This window comes from Anastrepha obliqua, chromosome 1 (assembly GCF_027943255.1).
Source record: "Anastrepha obliqua isolate idAnaObli1 chromosome 1, idAnaObli1_1.0, whole genome shotgun sequence".
Taxonomy (NCBI): Eukaryota; Metazoa; Arthropoda; class Insecta; order Diptera; family Tephritidae; genus Anastrepha; species Anastrepha obliqua.
The window spans coordinates 59,984,474-60,004,070 of record NC_072892.1 but is presented as its reverse complement, the minus strand read 5'-3'; the positions used below and the strand labels follow the sequence as shown (position 1 = coordinate 60,004,070).

The 19,597-nt window shown below is 35.9% G+C and overlaps 1 protein-coding gene across 1 annotated transcript in view; it reads left to right on the top strand.

The window, feature by feature from the left end:
- Positions 1–441: 441 nt before the first annotated feature.
- LOC129253159 (transmembrane protein 135) overlaps positions 442–19,597 on the top strand; it is a 32,111-nt gene continuing 12,955 nt past the window's right edge. The window contains exon 1 of the mRNA XM_054891428.1: positions 442–684. The gene's annotated coding sequence lies outside the window, so the exon portion shown is untranslated. The remainder of the gene's footprint in view (positions 685–19,597) is intronic.

Here is a 19,597-nt window from a genome sequence, read left to right as displayed (position 1 = left end):
TTGCCTGATGTTATTTTCCATTATTAACGGCATACGGCATAAAATTGCATTTTTCTTTGAATATCAAAATAACACCTCTTATTGGAGCACCCTTTAGAAGACGATATACAAAAGATGAAAATCTCACAACATAGAGCGAGAGCGGACTGTGGAGAAGAATGGAGACGTATTGTAGAGCAGGCAATGTTCCACCTCGGACTGTAACGCCAAGATGAAATTCCATTTCAAACGATGTTAGTGGGCTTAGAAAATATTTCCTGCACAGCTATGTGCTAAAATATAGCGCCATCTAGCGGTGGTTAGCTAGCCACTATTACTTCCTACGCACACTATTGTGCGCTTGCTAGTAGTAGAAGAAGAAGCATAAACAACACAGCCAAATGTCAAAAACAGCTGTCACAGCTACTTTGTTTTATTTCTATCAGACAAATGCTAATTCAATTTGTTGATTCCCGTTGTCTTGTGTGCGTAGTTTGTCCAATTGATTATACGTAAATTAACTTAAAATTAACAATTTCTGGTTGATGTGCGAGAAAAGTGCGCTTGGTGGAAAAATGCGCAAGCAATTAATTTGAAACGGTTGTGCTTTTAATTATTTGTGTAGAACAAAGGCGGCTGTGTTTAATCTTGTGTGCGCGGTGGCCTGTAATAGAGCTGGCCAACCCCGCAAATAACAAGGGAAAAGTAAGTTAGTGTACACGAGCAACATTTCTTATTTGCATATCTTAGTGTAATTTAATCAAGTGCAATTTGTAGTTCACCTGACCTTTGCGTGGAAAACTGTATAAAAAGTGATAGTGTGACGCTAGATTTTGTAATTCTAATGTGATTGCAAAACAGAGCTGGTAATTAAATCAAACAGTCATCCAACATTCCAGCGGCAGTGTTGGGTACAACGGCACTTGCAACCACATATTTCGCAAGTGCATATTGCGCTGCGTGGCCTATGAGAAAATAAGCACCTCCGCGTTCGCCACATCGCCCGCAGCTGTATTTGGTGATCGTTGTAGCTCTTCCCAAGCCGGCTCATTTGCATGCAGTTTACGCAGCTCAATTTCGATAAACCAAAACAAAACAATTTGTGCTATATTATCGAATGAAATCCCCTCACCTATTGAATTTCAGAAAATAAGAGCAATGGCATTGAAAATTTCGGTTAAGTTAAGGATTTTATTGTTGTAACGGATTGACCATGCCCACAAAGTAAAACTTTAATATTTTAGGAATGCGTTTAGTGGGGAATTTCGTGTTCGGCTCTAGATAAAAAAAAAAGCTTGGCTGTCCACGAATCATCGCCACTAAATAGTATCGAATAAAGATTGAAATTTGCCTTACAAATCGCTAAAGGAATTATTTATATATAAAAATGTTTGGTCTGCTAATAATAGAGACCCAAAATCAGAGCTCATTTAATACAAAGAAGGAACATTTTCGTATGCATAACATAAAAAGGGTGATTCCCAAGAAGACAAAATATTTGTAATTTCTAATGCGCCTGATGGGACGAACACTGATTGGTATAAATTCGCGTCGTTCCGGTAATTTCGAACTCTACTGCCTTGGTAAATGATTGATCGTTTGGCTTATTTGAGTAGCAATACCATTACTTCATAAATATACTACAGTTACTAGTATTAACCAATTGAAACTGTGGGTTCCAAAAAGAATTCGTTTAAAGGGGCATGTAAAGATATCACGAGGACTTTCTCTGCAAACCTGGTAACACTCTCGTTAAATATCGTACAAGTACGTAACATACAATGGCTAATCCGTCAAGTCCAAAGATTGCTAAATGTATTCCTAAACTATCAGTGAGTGCACTGAACAGTTTTCGAAAATACCTGGCAGCGGGTAAGATACCCAACGAAATCATACCCAGTAAATATTGTTGGAGCTAGTTGTAAAAATTGTAACGCAGCATTGGAAATCAAATAAATGTTTACTAGTGTGGAAGTTTCTAAATATGGAAGCGGAAACCATGAAAGAGGGCACCAAGTGTGGCAAAGTCTGTTTACCTCATTTTTAACAGTTACTGAGAACCGTTTCAGTCCTTCTAGCAGTGAAAAGTTATCAATATCTTATGACTAACTGGGCAAAAAGCTAAGCGCTGTAAAAAAAAAGAATGTGCTTATTGCGCGATGTAATTGAGTGCACCGCGTCAAGTGCCAAGGTGATGCTGTACTCATTACGAAAACTTTTTCCAATGTGATGCTAGGGTTAGGGCCTTCGCACACTGGTCGTATCGTCATCGTCACTACATGTTTTTTTTTTTAAGTAACGACGATGATGATAAGCTGCTACAACAATAACAACATATGCTTGCTTGTCCGCATACAATGCAACTAGCTATCGTCAAAGTAGGTACGAGCTGCCAATATGTCTTGCGGTGAAGAGGAATTTATTTTATTGTACTAGCGAAAACCCGCCCGTTCCGCTGGTCGTCTTTAAAAAAATCTAGATTAATTAAATTAAGCCGAAAAATACTGTGTGTATTTTATAAAAATTCTCGCGCATGAATAGTAATGAAAGAAGTTTTAAATAGTAGTAGCAATTAAAAAACGTTTGATGTGATTTACTTTATTACTTTTTTTATTGCAATGCTCTTTGATAGGGTTTCTCTCCCGGGATTTTCCGTTCCCGATATCCTGGGTAATCCGCAAAAATATCTATTCCCGATTTCCCGAAAAAAAACGTAAATTCCCGGGATTATTTAACATTTATTATCATTTAAAATGAAAAATTCAAATTACTTTTTTTATTTAAAAATATTCAAAAACAAAGTAAGCTAAGCAAGCATTGACTTTCTTGTCTTCGTGATTATACAGCTGTGCAACACAAATATTTGAAAAGTCATAGCGTTTGGGTGTCTTTACTTTTTTTATTTAAAAATATTCAAAAACAAAGTAAGCTAAGCAAGCATTGACTTTCTTGTTTTCGTGATTATACAGTTGTGCAACACAAATATTTGAAAAGTCATAGTGTTTGGGTGTCTTTACTTTTTATATTTTACTAGCAAACCCGGCCCCCTTCGCTGGGCACACTAAAATAGAATAGATATGGTTTAGAACAGAAAATATATGGTTTTCATATTATTTATTTCTTTATTCTTTATTCAAGCGCTTTGGCATAAACAATATTTTTTGTTTTTCTATTTGTTTTTGAGTAAATATAAAATATAAATTAAAAATCAGGAAAAAAGAAGATTGTTTTTAAATTTCAAATCAACGCATGTGAATAAACAATCGTCTTTTTTCCTGATCATCCATGAATTTTTCGTTTCAATTTATATGTTTTATTAAGCATTGGAGCTTTTTTAACCATTATCCATTTATATTTTTCAAAAAAAAAAAAAAAAAAAAAAAAAATTGTTTTTTCCACGAACACATAATTTCATTCGGATTTCACACTAAATTCTCAAATTTCGTAAGAAATTATTCACTGTTCCAAAATCCACTCCAAAAAAATTCACAAACAATTTTTACATGTTGCACTTACGTTTTTTCCTTATGGCATCCAAATCAGAAAGAAATATTGACACATTGTAACTCACACTGTCAATTTGACAGTTCAGTTCCGCCCCAAGCGTTAAAAAAGTAAGCGACATTATGGCTGGTTCAAAAGAACGCTGTACCCGTTGCCAGTGCTCCGAATTACAACCACTTTACGAAACCCATTTTCAATACTTACTTAACAATGTGCGTAAGTTTGGTTTAATTCGGTGCAAAGACACGGCGGGTCCACGGTTTGGCATATATTTCGAGACCCTAGTCATCAATAGGTATGAAAATTGCCCCGTAGTAAAGCACTTATCAACAGCTTTCATTTGATACCCATATTGTACATACACAACCAAAGGTTACCCGGGTCCACGTTTTGACCTATATCTCGAGACCCCAGTCACGTAGCGGCATGAAAAATACTCTGTACTAAGGCGTTCACCAACAGCTTCAATTTTATATCCATATTGTACAAACACATTCTAGGCTCCACGTTTTGACCTATATCTCGAGACCCCAGTCACGGAGCGGATGGAAATACTCTGAACTAAAGCATTCACCAACAGCTTCCATTTGATACCCATATTGTACATATACATCCGAAGGTTACCCGGGTCCACGTTTTGACCTACATCTCGAGACCCTATCTACCAATAGGTATCCAAACTATACGGAAACCATCTTCAATACCTCCTTAACAATGTGTGTAAGTTTGGTTTAATTCGGTGCAAAGACACGGCGGGTCCACGTTTTGGCATATATTTCGAGACCCTAGTCATCAATAGGTATGAAAATTACCCCGTATTAAAGCACTTATCAACAGCTTTCATTTGATATCCATATTGTACATACACAACCAAAGGTTACCCGGGTCCACGTTTTGACCTATATCTCCAGACCCCAGTCACGGAGCGGCATGAAAAATACTCTGTACTAAAGCATTCCCCAACAGCTTCAATTTGATATCCATATTGTACAAACACATTCTAGGGTCCACGTTTTGGTCTCTATCTCGAGACCCTAGTCACGGAGCGGATGGAAATACTCTGAACTAAAGCATTCACCAACAGCTTCCATTTGATACCCATATTGTACATATACATCCGAAGGTTACCCGGGTCCACGTTTTGACCTATATCTCGAGACCCTATCTACCAATAGGTATCCAAACTATACGGAAACCATCTTCAATACCTCCTTAACAATGTGTGTAAGTTTGGTTTAATTCGGTGCAAAGACACGGCGGGTCCACGTTTTGGCATATATTTCGAGACCCTAGTCATCAATAGGTATGAAAATTACCCCGTATTAAAGCACTTATCAACAGCTTTCATTTGATATCCATATTGTACATACACAACCAAAGGTTACCCGGGTCCACGTTTTGACCTATATCTCGAGACCCCAGTCACGGAGCGGCATGAAAAATACTCTGTACTAAAGCATTCACCAACAGCTTCAATTTGATATCCATATTGTACATACACATCCGAAGGTTACCCGGGTCCACGTTTTGACCTATATCTCGAGCCCTATCCACCAATAGGTATCCAAACTATACGGAAACCATCTTCAATACCTTCTTAACAATGTGTGTAAGTTTGGTTTAATTCGGTGCAGACACGGCCGGTTAGCGAACACACACAAAAAGTTGACTTTATTTTATATATAAGATTTTTTTCAGTTTGTGTCCGAAAAATCCAAATATCTTACGGAACCCTATTTTGTTCCAAAATAAAATGTAATCCATGTTACTCGTGGATAATGTAGTTTTCGAATGGTGAAAGAATTTTTAAAATCGGTCCAGTAGTTTTTGAGCCTATTCGTTACAAACAAACAAACAAACAAACAAACAAAGTTTTCCTCTTTATAATATTAGTATAGAAAAAGTTATATATTAAAAGTGGTTAAAAGATTTCTTTGTGAATTAAAGTAAGTTTAATTGAATTTTAATAACAATTAGTTATTATTCCACTGATATTTTAAATATTAAAATTAAAGGGTTATTAAAAAATACGAATGTCGTCAGAAAGCAATTGGAGATTTTATTTTACCATTGATTCTACTAATAAGGACAAAGCAAAATGCAATAAATGTAATCAAGTGATTATGAGAAAGGGAGGTTCCACAAGTGGAATAAATCGTCATATGCAAATCCAACATGGAATAGATTTGGTTACCAAGAACAATAAATTCGACGCTCCAAGTACTTCATCGCCGGACAAATCTGATAAATCAATTTCAGGAAATCAAAATTCCATTTTAAAATATGTAAAGAAACAATCATTGGAAGAAATTCTTGCAAAACTAGCAGCTGTAGATGGAATTTCCATCAATGTTATTTCGAAAAGTACGTTCATTCGTGAATCTATTTGTGCGAAAGGATATTTTCTTCCTAAAAATCCCTCACACATAATGAATCTTATATTCAACTATTATGCCGAAGTTAAATCAAAACTTAAATATAGATTTTCAACTATTCTAAATGCAAATCAAAAATTTTGCTTAACTGTAGATGAGTGGACAAGCAGCCGTAATCGTAGATACATGAATATCAATGTTATGTCCAATGGTGGGATATTTGAAAATTTGGGATTAATAAGAATTGAAGGAAGTTGTGGAGCTGAAAAAACATTAGATTTAGTTAATGAGCGGTTAAAGGAATTTAACTTGAATTTATGTACAGATATTATTGCAATCATAACTGATGGAGCAGCCGTTATGGTGAAATTTGGAAAGTTAGCTCCTGCCTTCCATTTACAATGCTACACACATGGGATTCATTTGGCTGTTCTGGATACCCTTTTTGGTTCTACTAAGACAGAATTATTATTGCAAAAAAATCAGCAGCACCAAGTAGACCAATTATTAAATTCAGATGATGATAGCGACATTGATAATTATGATTGTCTTGACAAAGACGAAAATACAACATTTGAAGGGATGTCATATGAACATGATACAAATATAAGTGACCTTAAATTCAAAGATCTAAAACCTCATATCCAGGATGCAATAAAACAAATCCGCAAGATAGCATCATTTTTCAGAAAATCGCCAGTACGTAACACAATTCTTCAGCAAAATGTCAAATTAGAATATGGTAAAGAATTAAACCTATCATTAGACTGTACGACAAGGTGGAATAGCTTATTAGATATGTTGGAACGATTTGAGCAAATAAGAATTCCGATTAAAAAAAGTCTATGCGAAGTTAATGCTACACATCTACTTGAAAAGGAAGATCAGCTGTTCCAAATTGTAAGCACATTAATTACTTGTTTACGTCCAGTAAAATTAGCGTCCGATGCATTATGTCGACGTGATATGGATTTAATAAAGAGTGAGGGAATACTATCGTTCCTAATAGAAACGTTAAATGCGTTAGATAATTCAATATCTCGAGAATTATTACAAAATTTTAAATTCCGTATGACAACTCGAAGATCCAAAATTTTAATTTCATTGGTAAAGTACCTAAATAATTCAAGTTTATTGTACTCCAATCAAGAAGATATGTTTTTTGAAATGTCGTCGAAGTCTGAAATGGTTAAATTATCTAAAGAATTGTTACACCGCTTATTTCCAGTTAATATCCTTGAAGACACCACTGTACTTTAAAATGAAGAAAGCGTATTGATTTCCGAAACGGAAAACAATATAGAAGCAGAAATGCCCGCGAATGTTTTGAAACGAAAGCTTGAAAGTGCTATAAATAGTATGAGCGCCAAAAAACAAAGTACTGGAGATACAGAATATAAGACTATATTAAAAGAATTTAATTTATTTGAAGCTAGTGGAAAGTTAACCAAATTGAAAATGCTCTTAGATGCTCTTCTTTGCATTAAACCAACTTCAGTGGAAAGTGAAAGAGTATTTTCGACTGCTGGCCTTTTTGTCACCAAAATTAGGACAAGACTCAACGACAATTCAGTTAATGCGCTAGTTTGTCTCAAACTCATTTTAAAAACTCTTCTAATAAATAACTTTTTTTTTTGTTTTATGAATTTGAATAAATATGAATTTTTTTGTTTTGTGAATATGAATAAAATATGTGAAAATGAATTTTTTAATTGTTTTTAAATTAATAAATTTATTTTAATTAGTAAATATAAAAACTCGATTTTCCCGGGAATCCCGGGAATATTTTCGAAATATTCTCGTTTCCCGGGAATCATTGTGTGACGGGAAATGAGAAACCCTACTCTTTGGTATACAATATTCTTCGTTTTTCCATGCGTTGTTGAATAAATCAACAATACCGATGCCTTACCAACTCTTGAGCATGAAACATAAAGTTGGCCATGAGAAAAACATGGGTATTCTAAATCAATACCACAAATTGATAAAGTTTGGCCTTGTGACTTATTAATAGTAACCGCGAATGCAAGGCGAACAGGAAATTGAAGACGTTTGAATTCAAACGGCATATCCGATGGTATCATTGGTATTCGTGGTATTAAAACGTCTTCACCAGAGTATTTTCCATTCAAAATTGTTGCTTCAATGACGTTATTCATCAATCTCTTAACTGTTAATCGAGTGCCATTACATAGTCGTGGTTGATTTATGTTTCTCAACATAATAATCAGTTCTAATATTTTCAAGTTTAGCATGTGTGGCGGTAATCCAGGTAAATCAAAGGAATTCAAAAATTCAGTGGGATAATTTACAATATCATCTTGATTTGGTACAGTGTCAACGGATCGATATGTTTGTTCTGGACTTGGTATGTTAGCCAAAATAGCCGCATTCATTTCATTCACATCTTTATTTTTGCCAGCCATGATGGCTCGTTCACTAAGCCAATCATGATTTTTGTAATTTTGAGGCAAATTTGGGAAAATACTTTGAATTAACTTTTCTTTCGTTTGACTTATTTGACAAAAGTTTGGTTGTAAAGTCATTAAGCCAGTTAAATTATCGACATTATCTCTGCGAAAAAGCAGAGAAGGAGAAGAGAACTGAAGAGAACTTTACATTTTTAGTTTGTAGTTAAGTTTTAAAATGTTGTGCTTTAATTTGTCAATGCTTGTACAATGAAAATGTTTCCTTTACGCCTTAATGCAACGGTAAAGTAAATATGTACATAAGTGAATAAATAAATGCAAAATAAATTAATAAGAAGAAATATTCGAATAAACAGAGGTATGAATAGACATATATATGCACCATTCGGAATTCGGAGTACGTTGGTTCGAATCTCCGTGAAACACCAAAATGAAGAAACAGTTTTTCTAAGAGAGGTTGCCCCTCCGCAGGCAATGGCAAGCCTCCGAGTGTATTTTTGCCATAAAAAAGCGCCACATAAAAAATATCTCCCGTTCGGAGTCGGCTTAAGCTAAAGTGAACCAATAAAGAAACTATTCACAGATTTTTAAGAAATCATTTGCGTTCGATATATTTTATTTTTACTATTCAATATGCATAATTGTTGTTTCAATATTAACGGTGACTCCGTTTAATACCCGTTATTTTTTCATAACTGAACTGCAAAGGTTAGTTTCGTTCCTAATATTTTGTCATTGACGTTGCAAGTTTTTAAGAGGGAAGATATGAAAAAGCAAACACCGAGTGATTTAAAAGAACTTATGGCGAAATACAATTCCGATGGGAAAAGTATGCGTCAAATAGCGGAAAGTTTTAAAAAAACCCAAGCCGACAGTATTTAATATATTGAAAACCATTATTTTCTTAGAAAAAGTAGTACTGGAAGACTGTGCAAGAGTAGGATTACACGATTAATAAACGAGAACCCGAAAAAATCTGCAGTTAATATTGCCAAATCACCTAAAAATCGTTAATTGTTGGCGTACACTCACAAACTATCAGACATTTTCTGTAACCTAACACAGTCAGAAACCTGCTGTGATCCTATGGATATACACAGCACTTATCAGACCAATCATCACTTACGCTTCTGTGGTCTGGTGGCGACGGAGCATGGTTAAGTCCACAATTCGGGAACTATACAGGCTGCAAAGAAGTGTATGTTTATGCATCACGGGTCCCATGAGTTCAACCTCTGGTGATGTCCTAAATGATATGCTTGATTTGCTCCCCCTGGATCTTAAGATACAACAGGAAGCAATAAAAGCAATGTGTAGACTCCATAAATATGGTTTCTGGCACGAAGATGGAACTTCGGGACACAGAAAAATCTTTAAGCTGCTGTCGGAGCAGTATCCACTGTTTTTGGCACCTAAAGATGACGTGATACCCACAGTTTCATTTGGAAGGAAATTTGATGTCAGATTTCCATTGCGTGAGCAATGGAGCAATCCAGAATGCATTCAGGGAGGTTTGACGAATATTTTCTTTACCGATTGGTCCAAGAATGAAATGGGGTCTGGAGCCGGATGGTACTTAAACGATAGTAATAAGTATCACTATGCTATGGGGGGAATGGCAACTGTTTTCCAAACAGAAGTTTTTGCCATCCTAAAAGTAGCCGAATGGATAATCGAGAGGAGAGGGAGCGGGAAACAGATTGGAGTCTTCAGTGACAGTCAGGCTGCATTGAAGGCCCTGGAGAACGCGAAGCAAACCTCAAAGATTGTTCAAGAATGTAAGAAGAAGCTTAATTCTGTCGCAAGACAAAACAGGCTTGTACTTATATGGGTTCCGGGACAAGCCGGTGTTCAAGGAAACGAACTTGCCGACGAATTGGCCAACCGTGGATCAGCGGTGCCCCCTCAGGGGCCAGAGCCAATAATCGGAATCAATCAATAAAGAGCGATGGTCCGGTCTGGAACGCTGCAGAGCTGCAAAGGGTTTTGTGACAAGTCCGAACAGAAAACTGTCAAACTTTCTACTAAAACTTAGAAGGAAAGATATTCGGTTGATGGTCGGCATCATTACAGGACACAACCCATGGGGTCAGCATATGACCACCATTGGAATCATCGAGAACCCGGTATGCCTGTCATGCTTGGAGGAGGCGGATAGCACTGAGTACTTTCTCTGTGAGTGTCCTGCCTTTGCTAGAGCAAGGCTACGAGTATTGGGTTCCGATGTCATGAGAATGAGTAATATTCGTTCTCTAAAACTGGAAGATATTTACAGATTTGCCAAAGAATCTGGAAAATTCTCACAGGACTAACTATCTCTATCTCTGTCTCTATTCTTTCCTATCTCTTTCTCTGATACTTTCCTCCTTCCCTCCTTGACTATCTACCCCCTTTCCAGAGCTTTAAATACAATGGGCTCTTTAGCCTGAGTGTTTTAGGAGCCACCAAATCTCCTGGTGCTCCTTGGCTCGACCTTTTCAAATTCAATTCAATCAACCTATACAGAGCGTACACTCCCAGAAAAAAGCGCCTCCTTTCAAGAAACGATGTGGGAAAAAGGTTGAACTATGCTAAAGAATACGTTAGCAAGCCGAATGATTTTAGTAGCACGTTTTCACGGCAGTCGGTTCTACGTTACCGAAACGACCCGGATTTATATCCAGCCAAGGATTGCCACTCCAGCAGCATTCCCCGTATGTAAGAATGGGGAATGTTTATGCTGATACAACAACATTTTAGAAGCAATGTTATTTTCACCGAGGAATCGAAATTCAACTTATCATACTTGGATCGGATGGCCGCAGTTTTGTCTGGAGAAGGGTAGGTACAGCGCTCAATCCGTCTAATGCGGTCGGGACTGTGCAACCTGTTGGCGGGCATGTAATGATTTGGAGAGCAATGACGGCATATAGAGTGGATTCGTTTTGTTTCATTGAAGGCAATAAATTACTAAAATGGAAATATTGAAGGAGCATATTCCCAAAACTGTCGAAAAATTACAGTTACTAGCAACTTTCACCTTCATGCACTACAACCACCCAAAGCATACTGCGCTGATTGTGAGAGAATGGTTGCTTTACAATGTTAAAAAATTGCCCTATCCTTCTGAGAGCCCAGATCTCAATTCCATTGAGCAAACGGCAGATTAGTGGTAAAAAATCCCTAAAATCAGTCATTGAAGAGGTATGCGAAATGCCTGCCTATATTCCAAGAGATGTCCCTTAGTAGACTCCATGCAACGACGTCTATAACCAGTAATTAGTGCAAAGAGATACTGCACAAAATATTAATTCACTACAACAACATCAACTCGTCAATTTTCCTTTATTTCCATACTAGCAGACCCGGCCCCCTTCGCTGGGCATACTAAAATAGAATAGATATGGTTTAGAACAGAAAATATATGGTTTTCATATTATTTATTTCTTTATTCTTTATTCAAGCGCTTTGGCATAAACAATATTTTTTGTTTTTCTATTTGTTTTTGAGTAAATATAAAATATAAATTGAAAATCAGGAAAAAAGAAGATTGTTTTTAAATTTCAAATCAACGCATATGAATAAACAATCGTCTTTTTTCCTGATCATCCATGAATTTTTCGTTTCAATTTATAAGTTTTATTAAGCATTGGAGCTTTTTTAACCATTATCCATTTATATTTTTCAAAAAAAAAAAAAACGAAAAAAATTGTTTTTTCCACGAACACATAATTTCATTCGGATTTCACATTAAATTCTGAAATTTCGTAAGAAATTATTCACTGTTCCAAAATCCACTCCAAAAAAATTCACAAACAATTTTTACATGTTGCACTTACGTTTTTTCCTTATGGCATCCAAATCAGAAAGAAATATTGACACATTGTTTGTTGTAAGTTTGGTTTAATTCGGTGCAAAGACACGCCGGATCCACGTTTTGGCATATATTTCGAGACCCTAGTCATCAATAGGTATGAAAATTACCTCGTATTAAAGCACTTATCAACAGCTTTCATTTGATACCCATATTGTACATACACAACCAAAGGTTACCCGGGTCCACGTTTTGACCTATATCTCGAGACCCCAGTCACGTAGCGGCATGAAACATACTCTGTACTAAGGCTTTCACCAACAGCTTCAATTTGATATCCATATTGTACAAACACATTCTAGGCTCCACGTTTTGGTCTCTATCTCGAGACCCTAGTCACGGAGCGGCATGAAAAATACTCTGAACTAAAGCATTCACCAACAGCTTCCATTTGATACCCATATTGTACATACACGTCCGAAGATTACCCGGGTCCACGTTTTGACCTATATCTCGAGACCCTATCTACCAATAGGTATTCAAACTATACGGAAATCATCTTCAATACCTACTTTACAATGTGTGTAAGTTTGGTTTAATTCGGTTCAAAGACACGGCGGGTCCACGTTTTGGCATATATTTCGAGACCCTAGTCATCAATAGGTATGAAAATTACCCCGTATTAAAGCACTTATCAACAGCTTTCATTTGATATCCATATTGTACAAACACATTCTAGGGTCCACGTTTTGGTCTCTATCTCGAGACCCTAGTCACGGAGCGGATGGAAATACTCTGAACTAAAGCATTCACCAACAGCTTCCATTTGATACCCATATTGTACATATACATCCGAAGGTTACCCGGGTCCACGTTTTGACCTATATCTCGAGACCCTATCTACCAATAGGTATCCAAACTATACGGAAACCATCTTCAATACCTCCTTAACAATGTGTGTAAGTTTGGTTTAATTCGGTGCAAAGACACGGCGGGTCCACGTTTTGGCATATATTTCGAGACCCTAGTCATCAATAGGTATGAAAATTACCCCGTATTAAAGCACTTATCAACAGCTTTCATTTGATACCCATATTGTACATACACAACCAAAGGTTACCCGGGTCCACGTTTTGACCTATATCTCGAGACCCTATCTACCAATAGGTATTCAAACTATACGGAAACCATCTTCAATACCTTCTTAACAATGTGTGTAAGTTTGGTTTAATTCGGTGCAGACACGGCCGGTTAGCGAACACACACAAAAAGTTGACTTTATTTTATATATAAGATTTTTTTCAGTTTGTGTCCGAAAAATCCAAATATCTTACGGAACCCTATTTTTTTCCAAAATAAAATGTAATCCATGTTACTCGTGGATAATGTAGTTTTCGAATAGTGAAAGAATTTTTAAAATCGGTCCAGTAGTTTTTGAGCCTATTCGTTACAAACAAACAAACAAACAAACAAAGTTTTCCTCTTTATAATATTAGTATAGATAAGCGTATATGTAACATTTTGAAATTTGTTAACATTTTTTTTTTTTTAATTGTTAATAATAAGTGGTCTTCCTCTTCCTTTCCCTCTTCCTGTAGCTATTCCTTTTCCTCTTCCATCTCCAGCTCCATCTCCTTTCTTTATCCCGGAAAAGGGCAGTAAAAATTACTTCACTTAAAAGCTTTCATCAACAGCTTCCATCTGATACCCATATTGTACAAACACATCCAAGGGTACCTTGGTCCACCTTTTCGGCTATATCCACCTTTTCGGCACCGTGGAAAAATATATATATATACCAAATTTCATAATAATCGGTCCAGACACACACGACCAAAATGTATTCAATTCTAATGAATGCTATGTGCGGTACAAAAAATACGTGCGGCAAATAGCAAAAACACACTCACTTAACTCGCGCACCGCACACACACGCGTTATCGGATTTCAACCACACTTCACAGAAACCTTTGCCAAAGCAACACCAACAATGTGTGAAACTTTCATTGTTTTCCTTACACGCGTTGCTGAGATTACCGGAGACAAATGCACACTTTTTTTCGGCTTAATTTATATATATATATAGATGTACCGACAAATTATCATGTTTTCAAGCTATATATATAGATTATCTACTCCATCGGAGGAGAAACAAAAGTAAAAGGAGGCCCTGGGTGCATGCGTACATTAGGAAAAACTCAAACAGCAGATTATTCATTGCCACGAAATTTCACACATTTTGGACAAGATGTCTAAAAATGTTTTTAAGGCGCTTGTATATTAGAAATTATGAAGCCGGCTATTCAAATTTGAGATTTTGGTGTGGTGGACGCAGTAAAAGAAGATGTGAATATTTCAACTCTACTCCTTAGGAAAAGCAGTGTCTAAACTTTAACAAAAGTTATATCTCACCTCTTTAACTCCTTTATTATAGAACACCGGGCAATTTTTTTTTTTCTTTTTTAACATTACCATCTGTAGATAATAGTTCTGTTCATGAAGCAAATAGCTTCTAACAATTGTTACAAATTATCAAGCTTTGGTGTTCATGTACCCAAAAAAACCTGCAAAGTAGGGAGAAGTGAGAGAGCAAAATGGCATTTAATTTTGAGGGGAAGTTGCAAGTTTTTACTGGATAAAATTTACTTCTAAGTATTTGCAAGTGAGAAAAACAGCTTCACGCAAAACAAAAATAGACACGAATTAAAATTTGAGGATGTCAATTGCAAATGGAATGTTCTTTATCTGAAGCGATGATGAAATTGAACAAATAGAACATTGTGGACAACATGTAATCATGTAATCGTTATTTAGCATTTTATTTACTTTATTTTTTAATTTAATATGAGGTGGCTCAAGAGAAAAATGTTTTAATTTTTGTGATTTCTCCTGCCAACAATTTAATCAGCTTAATTGCAAACAAAAATGTTTTAGTTAAAGGGTCTAAAGATTATTTCGTCATCCCAAAAACAAAACGCCAAATACATGAAAATCAAAAACGAACTACAAGCGTACAGGATATTTGACGACTCTCCGATAAGCGTCATGCTGCATACTTCTTTCAATGAGACCAGGTAACTGACGGCCCATGTGCGATTCGCCATTTTAAGACATGTGTGCAACAACAAAGCGTATGCCTCGCGTGCATTTTGTCGCATACGCTACGATGACGATACGACCCGTGTGCAACAGCCCTTAGACGGTATAACAAATCGGGAGACTTTATGCGTATTAACTAATAGAGATAACGGGTTATCTAACGAGAACACGCGGGGCTTGGTGGCTTTCCAAAATTTCAGTAGTGAAGCCCTGTACCAAGGGACATTATTCCGACAGCTTTTTTTAAAAGCTTATGAGGCTGCTGCCATAGCAATAATTTTGAGAAATATACGTGAATAATTCTAAAAACAGATTCTAAACATTTTAGTGATTTCGTTGCAATATTGTATAACAACATAGAATCGAAAATGTGCACCCAATAATCAGTCTACCCTAAAATCTAATTTTTGGCAGACGAAACGCAAAAGTATAATCACTTATTAATGTAGTATTTCTATAATTGCCATCTCACCACCGACTTCCTGTGACTTGTAAAAAACGCAAATCGTTAAGTGGAGTCATACGACTAAAAAATTATGAGCCGGACATTTTCTCATTAGAATATTATACTTGTATGTATGTGTACATATGTACATATTTATCGTGTTTTAAACACCTCAAGTAGTTAACGCGATGTGAGTTACACTTCTTTTAAAATAATTCTGTGTAAGCGTACATAAAATGACCATCGTTAAGAAATAACTAAAAAAACATTTAATAATTAAAAATTTTACTCATTAACTTCGCACTGCTGGGAGCAGCACTCTAAACGGACATGTAAGAAGACAATAAAAACAGTAGTTACGAAATGCTTATCGCCATACGTTTGACCATAGTCAACAAAACAACACAACAACAAACAGCGGAAGAGCTGAAAAAAGTAAATATGCACGATATGTACGATGAAAATTGTTCAGTCTTTGTAATGAAATTACTATTCAAAAAAATGTACTGTCACAAAATACACACATATGTACATACATATGTGTATTTGCTCTTCGATAAAAAAATAGCAAAGCGTTTAGTCCAGATAAAAATAATAGGCCCGTAAAATATGTGTTTAAATTATATACCCAAGGCACATTCAACAAGGTATAATTGACAACCCAGTCGCACTCTCTCATATGCATTGTAGAGATCCATAAGTAAAAACACACCCAGCTGGTTGTCAAAAAATATCAACAGCTGAGATCACCTGATTCCGAAACGCTCTTTTACGTTACATAGTTGCATAAAGATGATTAAATTTCATAGAAAATCGTATCAAGAAGTCGGAAAAAATTACGTAAAAACGCAGATATTTTTCAATAAAAAGCATTATTATAGCTAAGAAATATATTACAAATATTTGTTATTGAAAATTTTCGAAGCCACAAATATATATATTTTTTTGTCGATATTCTATCGTTTTTAATGTTATAGGCATAGGCACATGGCATAGCAACCCTGCCAATATGCTCAAAGAAAAGGTCCCAGCACTCACACCATCACACACTTAACTGCCTGTCAAACTCATACCAAGGGTGCATGTCGAAAGATAGGAAGAAGAAGAGTATTTTACTTGTATTTTTGTACAATTCTCATGCCTGACTATTACTCGTAAGTCAAAAAATGTAAACAAACAAATTAACCCTTTATGATGCATATTCCATTTTTGCTAAGGTTGTGGCCACTGAAGCTTGCATTTTTTGTTACATTTTGTTGCAAAATTTTGATGGAAAAGTTTGAAACTTTTGTTGTAATATAAACTATATTTATATGAAAAAATAGTGGTGTGCTTTTAAATTTGCAACGGGGTGTAATGAGAAGTAAACGTAGAGGTACGAATTAAAAGTGGTTAGGGCAAGTATATTCGTACATTTGTTGCAAACAACAGTTATGTAAAGCAACTTATTGAACCCTAGTGCACAAGTGCGTATGGGTATAAAATAATGACTAAAATGCTTAATACGTAATAATTGCTTTGTTGTTATTATCGCCATACAGCATAAAACATTTTAAATGGCCAGAGTCGTTTTTGCTGATAATTTGATTTTATTGTAATCATTTCATTCGAACTAAGTATAGCTTTTTTACACTCATAAATGACGAACTTTGTACTGATCAGTTGTTCCAGCAGCATTTAGAATGATATTTCGAACGAACTATGAATGGGACTCGCATAGTTTAACATTAATGCAGGGCAATTATAAAGGAAACTGCATGTGAGAAGTTTTGAATATACTTGTGTCGCCTCAAAAAGGAAATGCTCACGAAAGGGGACTTTATTGAAGGAATCGGACACTACTCAACATATATAAGGCTATTTTCGACTAGCTTGTAATGAACTAAGGATGACGCTCTACTGTAGCAATGCTCCCTTTTATTCTACTAAAATTTTAGGGTCAAGCATAGCGGGAACAGTCGGGTACATCAGGGTTTTCATTAACAAATCTCATGAGAGCCGTTTTTGCAGTTCTGACACGTGAAGAGCTATGAAGTATTTCCTGGAAAGGCCTGACAAGATGGTACGAAAACTTGTTTCTGAACAGAAAAGGAGTGAGCTACGAGCGCCAAGAAGACTTATTACTTTGTCACCACAAGCATCATCAGAAAACCACTCTTGGGAGAAATATTTATGCTGTTACAACAACAACTAAATCCACTGTGCACATCTGGTTTAAAGGATAAAGATAATACAGATCATCTTAGCCAGCTTTCGCCATATATAAATGTTGTTGTAGTTGTTGAGGTGTTTGGGTATTTATACTAAATAGTGTTAATTAGCGACTAGCGCCGTTTTATTACCACTGTTCTCGTGTGATGTCCTTAGTCAGATCCATTTCGTGAGATCCAGATATAACAGCAAATTTTGTATCTCTATGTCTGCGATTTCATTAATTTGTTGTAGGAAAGGTTTACCGAATGAGCGAAGTCTTGTTCTGGCTAAACCCAGGACATTGGAATAAATAGTGGAAAAAGACTTTCTTTCACACCCTCTGCTTGACAGCTTCTGCAGATGGAATTGAAAGGAAGATTGAGTCTGTCTGCATGATCCCCTTAGATCGTACATTTTTGGGTCGGATGTATTGGGCGTGCATGAGCTACATTCTCTTTCCTTCGATAAACAGCTAAGATTCTTAAAAAAATCTGGGATGCTTGGAGAGAAGCAATGAATTCCCAACCCGCACTAGGACCAAATTGTCCTTGCTAAATTCTTTTAGTCAAAGTTCTATGACTCCCTCCATTTTCCTCTGATTTGCTCTCAAAAAACACAAAAATTAAAAAAAAAAAAAAAAAACAAAACACGGTCAAATGAGCCTAAAGCCTCACTAGTACCAAGAAATTATTGCTAAGTTCTCCCCTCGTTTTCTTGCCCCTTAAAACATTTGGCCAGCGGACATCGTTTTGCCTGACTACGAGCGATCTTGATTTCTTAATAGTCTGAACACATCCGGCAGGGCAGATTAGAGTTTACAGATACGGTGCATTAGACGGCTTATAACGTATTATGTTATGTAAAATTTATTTTGTATAATTTTCTTCCATATTCTACCGCAATATGTTATGTTATGTTATATTGTGTTATGTTATGTTATGTTAGTTTATGTTATAATGTATGTATTATGTTATGTAAAATTTATTTTATGGCCCCTATTATGAGTTACATTCGATCTTCGATATTCGCTGGTTGTCGAAGATCGAAAATCGAATGTCAATTTGGTATTATGAGCGGTGCAACCCTATCGAAATTTTCGTTGTTTACCGAATTTAGAGTCGAATGCAATTTTGCTTTCGATAGAGTAGCGTATTGTGGGAAAATTTGTTAAAGTGTAAGTTGTTTGCGATTATTTATGGTCGTGAATACCAAACAACAATTAGAAAAGAGAATCCACAATTCGCAAAAGGGATTTGCACCAAAATTCAAGCAGCAAAAAAATGGGAGGAATTTACAACGGAGCTGAATTGCTTGGGACCACCAGTGAGAACGGCAGCAAAATGGATTAAGCTTAATAATGGTTTTTTTGTGATGTTTATAGAAATACATTTTTATTTTCCCTTGGCAGGTATGGGCTGAAATAAGTAGAAGAACTGAAATACATATTTTTTTCGAATGACGAATAATTGAATAAAGAAAATTTATAACAAAAATAAAACAGAAACTGTGGCGTAAGGGTTTCTATTTAATACTTTTTAGATTTTTCTATAATATTCTCAAAATTTCATTTCTTATGTTTTCTACTTCTCCGTTATTTGACTCCACTTCAATATCTTCAGCATCATCCTACACAGTGGGTTGAGCATGTCCTAGCATATCTTCATTACCAATACTCAATTGGTACGATCCCTGAGCACAAAATCGCAGAACTGTGACTAGCTTTAACATATTTGGAATGGATTTGGCTCGGGTGCACTGCCGCAACTGGTTTTCTGTACTG